This window comes from Schistocerca serialis, unplaced genomic scaffold, assembly GCF_023864345.2.
Source record: "Schistocerca serialis cubense isolate TAMUIC-IGC-003099 unplaced genomic scaffold, iqSchSeri2.2 HiC_scaffold_996, whole genome shotgun sequence".
In the NCBI taxonomy this organism is placed as follows: Eukaryota; Metazoa; Arthropoda; class Insecta; order Orthoptera; family Acrididae; genus Schistocerca; species Schistocerca serialis.
This window is the reverse complement of record NW_026048624.1, coordinates 20,001-27,407: the sequence shown is the minus strand read 5'-3', so window position 1 is coordinate 27,407 and position 7,407 is coordinate 20,001. Positions and strand designations below refer to the sequence as shown.

The window sequence follows — 7,407 nt, the reverse complement described above, 5'->3', positions numbered from 1 at the left end:
ACCGCCAGCCGGCTGTGCACGCTACCGAGTAAGTACCGGTATGCGAACCGCCAGGCGACGGGCGCGCATCGCACGTTTAAGGAGACGCGGCCGGCCCCACAGGCGGCCACGACACTCCCAGGTCTGCGAAGCGGGGCAAACGCCGCGCGCTTCAGTATACGTAGCCGACCCTCAGCCAGACGTGGCCCGGGAACGGAATCCATGGACCGCAATGTGCGTTCGAAACGTCGATGTTCATGTGTCCTGCAGTTCACATGTCGACGCGCAATTTGCTGCGTTCTTCATCGACCCACGAGCCGAGTGATCCACCGTCCTGGGTGATCTTTTCGTAGTTTCCACTATCTCTTTCAAGACAGTTGCATAGGCGGGACTGAGGCGTGTGGCGGCCCCTGTTCCAGCGTTCAGTGTCCAACGGCCTCACGGCCGATGGGCGTCGTACGGCTCCACACCGGAGCGGACAGGCACTCGGGCGAAAGTCATTCAAAACCGGCGCCAGGCGCCAGGTGCCGCAGGCCAGCCGCTCCAGCGCTCCAGCGCTCGTACCACACAACATTGCCGTTAGTTTTGAGACGAACGCGTGGTTCCGCACGCGGCGCACAGCTACTGCGAGCCGTACAGGTAGCGTGTTGCGCGACACGACACGCACATCGAAAGACATGCAGTCTAGTCGGTAATGATCCTTCCGCAGGTTCACCTACGGAAACCTTGTTACGACTTTTACTTCCTCTAAATGATCAAGTTTGGTCATCTTTCCGGTAGCATCGGCAACGACAGAGTCAATGCCGCGTACCAGTCCGAAGACCTCACTAAATCATTCAATCGGTAGTAGCGACGGGCGGTGTGTACAAAGGGCAGGGACGTAATCAACGCGAGCTTATGACTCGCGCTTACTGGGAATTCCTCGTTCATGGGGAACAATTGCAAGCCCCAATCCCTAGCACGAAGGAGGTTCAGCGGGTTACCCCGACCTTTCGGCCTAGGAAGACACGCTGATTCCTTCAGTGTAGCGCGCGTGCGGCCCAGAACATCTAAGGGCATCACAGACCTGTTATTGCTCAATCTCGTGCGGCTAGAAGCCGCCTGTCCCTCTAAGAAGAAAAGTAATCGCTGACAGCACGAAGGATGTCACGCGACTAGTTAGCAGGCTAGAGTCTCGTTCGTTATCGGAATTAACCAGACAAATCGCTCCACCAACTAAGAACGGCCATGCACCACCACCCACCGAATCAAGAAAGAGCTATCAATCTGTCAATCCTTCCGGTGTCCGGGCCTGGTGAGGTTTCCCGTGTTGAGTCAAATTAAGCCGCAGGCTCCACTCCTGGTGGTGCCCTTCCGTCAATTCCTTTAAGTTTCAGCTTTGCAACCATACTTCCCCCGGAACCCAAAAGCTTTGGTTTCCCGGAGGCTGCCCGCCGAGTCATCGGAGGAACTGCGGCGGATCGCTGGCTGGCATCGTTTATGGTTAGAACTAGGGCGGTATCTGATCGCCTTCGAACCTCTAACTTTCGTTCTTGATTAATGAAAACATACTTGGCAAATGCTTTCGCTTCTGTTCGTCTTGCGACGATCCAAGAATTTCACCTCTAACGTCGCAATACGAATGCCCCCGCCTGTCCCTATTAATCATTACCTCGGGTTCCGAAAACCAACAAAATAGAACCGAGGTCCTATTCCATTATTCCATGCACACAGTATTCAGGCGGGCTTGCCTGCTTTAAGCACTCTAATTTGTTCAAAGTAAACGTGCCGGCCCACCGAGACACTCAATAAAGAGCACCCTGGTAGGATTTCAACGGGGTCCGCCTCGGGACGCACGAGCACGCACGAGGCGGTCGCACGCCTTCGGCTCGCCCCACCGGCAGGACGTCCCACGATACATGCCAGTTAAACACCGACGGGCGGTGAACCAACAGCGTGGGACACAAATCCAACTACGAGCTTTTTAACCGCAACAACTTTAATATACGCTATTGGAGCTGGAATTACCGCGGCTGCTGGCACCAGACTTGCCCTCCAATAGATACTCGTTAAAGGATTTAAAGTGTACTCATTCCGATTACGGGGCCTCGGATGAGTCCCGTATCGTTATTTTTCGTCACTACCTCCCCGTGCCGGGAGTGGGTAATTTGCGCGCCTGCTGCCTTCCTTGGATGTGGTAGCCGTTTCTCAGGCTCCCTCTCCGGAATCGAACCCTGATTCCCCGTTACCCGTTACAACCATGGTAGGCGCAGAACCTACCATCGACAGTTGATAAGGCAGACATTTGAAAGATGCGTCGCCGGTACGAGGACCGTGCGATCAGCCCTAAGTTATTCAGAGTCACCAAGGCAAACGGACCGGACGAGCCGACCGATTGGTTTTGATCTAATAAAAGCGTCCCTTCCATCTCTGGTCGGGACTCTGTTTGCATGTATTAGCTCTAGAATTACCACAGTTATCCAAGTAACGTGGGTACGATCTAAGGAACCATAACTGATTTAATGAGCCATTCGCGGTTTCACCTTAATGCGGCTTGTACTGAGACATGCATGGCTTAATCTTTGAGACAAGCATATGACTACTGGCAGGATCAACCAGGGAGCTGCGTCAACTAGAGCTGAGCAGCCGGCCGCCCGGGAGTGTGTCCCGGGGGCCCGCGCGAACACGCAAGCGTCCGCTCAATTATTCTGCAAACAGGAGGAGGCTGAGCTCCCCTGCACAACACACCTCGAAACCCTCTCAGGTCCCGGCGGCGCGCAGCGCCGTCCTAAGTACTTGGTCGGGTTCGAGAGAGGCGCAATCGCCCGGAGTTAGGCGAGTAGACGCTTTAGGTGCGACCACCCGTGCTCCCAACTGAGCTTGCCGCTGCCGACAGAGGCCCGGGAGCGTGCTGTCGTGGCATTGCCGGCGGGAGACAACACGCGCCACCTACGGTGACCGGCAGCTCCAACGCCAGCGCCACAGAAGGACAAAAGCCCTACTTGGGTGCCGAAGCGAACTCTCCCAGCACAGCGCACGCGCCAACACGTCCGCACAGCTGCGATACAAACCACCTGCGAGAACCGCTGGGGCGACCGAGCAGCAGACGGCGTCGCGGCGCCGAGCGCCGGGCGGCGGCGCATCCTCAGCGCACAAAGTCCTCAATCGGACCAGCACACTGCAGATGGCCACCGCGCTTCGCACCGGGCCCGCGAGGACCTACTTTGGCCGCAAGGCGCCGCGAGCAGGGGGCGCCGGCGCGCAGCTGCGCCGCCTGCCGCGTCCGTCGGCCGGCGCGCCTGCCACCGGCCGCCCCCACCAGCCGGCTGTAGCGCGTGCGCCCACGCACCGCGCTGCCAGCACGCCGGGCGGCCCCCCCTCACCGGCCGGGGACGGTCCCACCCAGCCACCGCCGCGTATCGCCTCACACCCAGATCCCCTTTCACGTTCGTGGGCATGGTGGGTCCCCTTTCACGTTCGTGGGCATGGTGGGTATCCCTGAAACAACCGGTTAATAGCTCGACCGATCGTCGCCAACACTGATTCACCTCTAGCGAGAACAACCGCACCACAACGGGTTACCGGTTGTTCATTTGCGTAACGTCACCAGCAAACGTACACGTCCATCGCCATTTGCAACGAGTATTGCATGCCTGTGTCAGGTGTCACAACACACTACGTCTGCCCACATAGACGCAACAACATGTGCACGCCTAGAGAACACGTGGAAGGTAGACCCCGTACGTATGCGGTGTCCATTGCGCGAACGACTGTCAGCCCGCCTCTGCAGCATGTCGCAGATGTGGAACGCGGTGCAACATGCTATCACGGTGTGTGAGAAGAGACGACTACGTCCGAATACACGCTCCACTACATCAACAGACTGCTCATGCTGATCGCCATCCAGGGCGTCCGTTCCTCCCACACGTCTGTATGGCGTACCACACTGCAATCCAGCTCTTATAGGGAGACGACACGTAGCTGCGTGCACAATATTTGGACTGTATGGTCCGCCGTTGCTAGGCGCTGTCGTCATACGGTCACATGGGCCACGATGTATCATTCAGTACATACGGAGCAATGTGCAGTACAGTTTGTGGGTTTTGCGTACATCGGCGGACAGGTGACAGGCCGTACCACAACGTAGGCTGAGTACGTCGGCATGCGAAGGGCATTGAACATGCAAACTTCTCACCGACCAGCTTGCGAAGGCAGGGGGGAAGGGGGGGGGGCATGTACGTCCTGCTGCTATCCACACTACAGTGTATAGCAGGAGCATGTGGAAAGTCAGCAACACCTGCAAGGTGTTTAACATGACGCGATACACAGGGGACCGGGCAGTGCGAGTAGCGAACTATATTGCGAGGGTTGCGGTTAGGCAACACTACACTACTTTAACGGGTTGCATAACAATTACAGAGCAGGTTCAGCGACAACGTGCGTCAGGTTAAGGCGCAATATAGTTTAGGTTACGGCGCACTTTAGGTTAGGTTAAGGCACATTATAGGTTAGGTTAAGGCACAACATGGGTTACGTTAAGGCACAACATGGGTTACGTTAAGGCACAACATGGGTTAGGTTAAGGCACAACATGGGTTAGGTTAAGGCACAACATGGGTTAGGTTAAGGCACAACATGGGTTAGGTTAAGGCACAACATGGGTTAGGTTAAGGCACAACATGGGTTAGGTTAAGGCACAACATGGGTTAGGTTAAGGCACAACATGGGTTAGGTTAAGGCACAACATGGGTTAGGTTAAGGCACAACATGGGTTAGGTTAAGGCACAACATGGGTTAGGTTAAGGCACAACATGGGTTAGGTTAAGGCACAACATGGGTTAGGTTAAGGCACAACATGGGTTAGGTTAAGGCACAACATGGGTTAGGTTAAGGCACAACATGGGTTAGGTTAAGGCACAACATGGGTTAGGTTAAGGCACAACATGGGTTAGGTTAAGGCACAACATGGGTTAGGTTAAGGCACAACATGGGTTAGGTTAAGGCACAACATGGGTTAGGTTAAGGCACAACATGGGTTAGGTTAAGGCACAACATGGGTTAGGTTAAGGCACAACATGGGTTAGGTTAAGGCACAACATGGGTTAGGTTAAGGCACAACATGGGTTAGGTTAAGGCACAACATGGGTTAGGTTAAGGCACAACATGGGTTAGGTTAAGGCACAACATGGGTTAGGTTAAGGCACAACATGGGTTAGGTTAAGGCACAACATGGGTTAGGTTAAGGCACAACATGGGTTAGGTTAAGGCACAACATGGGTTAGGTTAAGGCACAACATGGGTTAGGTTAAGGCACAACATGGGTTAGGTTAAGGCACAACATGGGTTAGGTTAAGGCACAACATGGGTTAGGTTAAGGCACAACATGGGTTAGGTTAAGGCACAACATGGGTTAGGTTAAGGCACAACATGGGTTAGGTTAAGGCACAACATGGGTTAGGTTAAGGCACAACATGGGTTAGGTTAAGGCACAACATGGGTTAGGTTAAGGCACACCATGGGTTAGGTTAAGGCACACCATGGGTTAGGTTAAGGCACACCATGGGTTAGGTTAAGGCACAACATGGGTTAGGTTAAGGCACAACATGGGTTAGGTTAAGGCACAACATGGGTTAGGTTAAGGCACAACATGGGTTAGGTTAAGGCACAACATGGGTTAGGTTAAGGCACAACGTAGGTTAGGTTAAGGCACAACGTGGGTTAGGTTAAGGCACAACGTGGGTTAGGTTAAGGCACAACGTGGGTTAGGTTAAGGCACAACGTGGGTTAGGTTAAGGCACAACATGGGTTAGGTTAAGGCACAACATGGGTTAGGTTAAGGCACACCATGGGTTAGGTTAAGGCACAACATGGGTTAGGTTAAGGCACAACATGGGTTAGGTTAAGGCACAACATGGGTTAGGTTAAGGCACAACATGGGTTAGGTTAAGGCACAACATGGGTTAGGTTAAGGCACAACATGGGTTAGGTTAAGGCACAACATGGGTTAGGTTTAAGGCACAACGTAGGTTAGGTTAAGGCACAACGTGGGTTAGGTTAAGGCACAACATGGGTTAGGTTAAGGCACAACATGGGTTAGGTTAAGGCACAACATGGGTTAGGTTAAGGCACAACATGGGTTAGGTTAAGGCACAACATGGGTTAGGTTAAGGCACAACATGGGTTAGGTTACGGCACAACATGGGTTACGTTACGGCACAACATGGGTTACGTTACGGCACAACATGGGTTACGTTACGGCACAACATGGGTTACGTTACGGCACAACATGGGTTACGTTACGGCACAACATGGGTTACGTTACGGCACAACATGGGTTACGTTACGGCACAAATTAGGTTAGGTTACGGCACAAATTAGGTTAGGTTACGGCACAAATTAGGTTAGGTTAAGGCACAAATTAGGTTAGGTTAAGGCACAAATTAGGTTAGGTTAAGGCACAAATTAGGTTAGGTTAAGGCACAAATTAGGTTAGGTTAAGGCACAAATTAGGTTAGGTTAAGGCACAAATTAGGTTAGGTTAAGGCACAAATTAGGTTAGGTTAAGGCACGATATAGGTTAGGTTAAGGCACGATATAGGTTAGGTTAAGGCACGATATAGGTTAGGTTAAGGCACGATATAGGTTAGGTTAAGGCACGATATAGGTTAGGTTAAGGCACGATATAGGTTAGGTTAAGGCACGATATAGGTTAGGTTAAGGCACGATATAGGTTAGGTTAAGGTACGATATAGGTTAGGTTAAGGTACGATATAGGTTAGGTTAAGGTACGATATAGGTTAGGTTAAGGTACGATATAGGTTAGGTTAAGGTACGATATAGGTTAGGTTAAGGTACGATATAGGTTAGGTTAAGGTACGATATAGGTTAGGTTAAGGTACGATATAGGTTAGGTTAAGGTACGATATAGGTTAGGTTAAGGTACGATATAGCGTAGGTTCAGATACACATTGTTGTAGGGAAAGGTGTATTGGGGGGGGGGGCGGCAGGTTCGTTGATAGTGATTATCGTAATTGGATGCCTGCGGTATTATCCGATTTGTCACGTCAGGATGCACTTTTGGCTCATGACAGGCGGCGCTCCGATTCCATGGTTGTGGCAGATCTGTGTCTTTCATTCCTGCCATTGTTTGTGTGCTGTGACAGGAGGCAGTATTGTGATGTTGGGTGCACCACTGTGTAGGACATGTGTGGGTGTTCGTGGCTTAGCTGAGCAATGTGCGGATGTCGGAAGGGTGGGATATTGTGTTTTCTGGGTGGACCTCCCGGTCTGGTAATGATAGTGTGGATTGTGTCATGTGGCGGAGAGGATGCACTGGATGTTCTTCCATGCTGGTGGTTAGATATTGTGTGTGATAAGAGAGTAGTGTGTGATAAGAGTGTCTGGCTGACGTGTGGTTCTCATTGTGTGCAGAGTCTTTCAGCATGTATA

At 52.3% G+C, this 7,407-nt stretch overlaps 2 non-coding genes across 2 annotated transcripts; both read right to left on the bottom strand.

Moving 5' to 3' along the window:
- Positions 1-165: 165 nt before the first annotated feature.
- LOC126454722 (5.8S ribosomal RNA) lies at positions 166-320 on the bottom strand. The gene has a single exon (XR_007585300.1). It is a non-coding gene; the product is annotated as a 5.8S ribosomal RNA (ribosomal RNA).
- Positions 321-671: 351 nt separating this feature from the next.
- Positions 672-2,580, bottom strand: LOC126454724 (small subunit ribosomal RNA). Its single transcript, XR_007585302.1, has one exon. It is a non-coding gene; the product is annotated as a small subunit ribosomal RNA (ribosomal RNA).
- Positions 2,581-7,407: the final 4,827 nt, after the last annotated feature.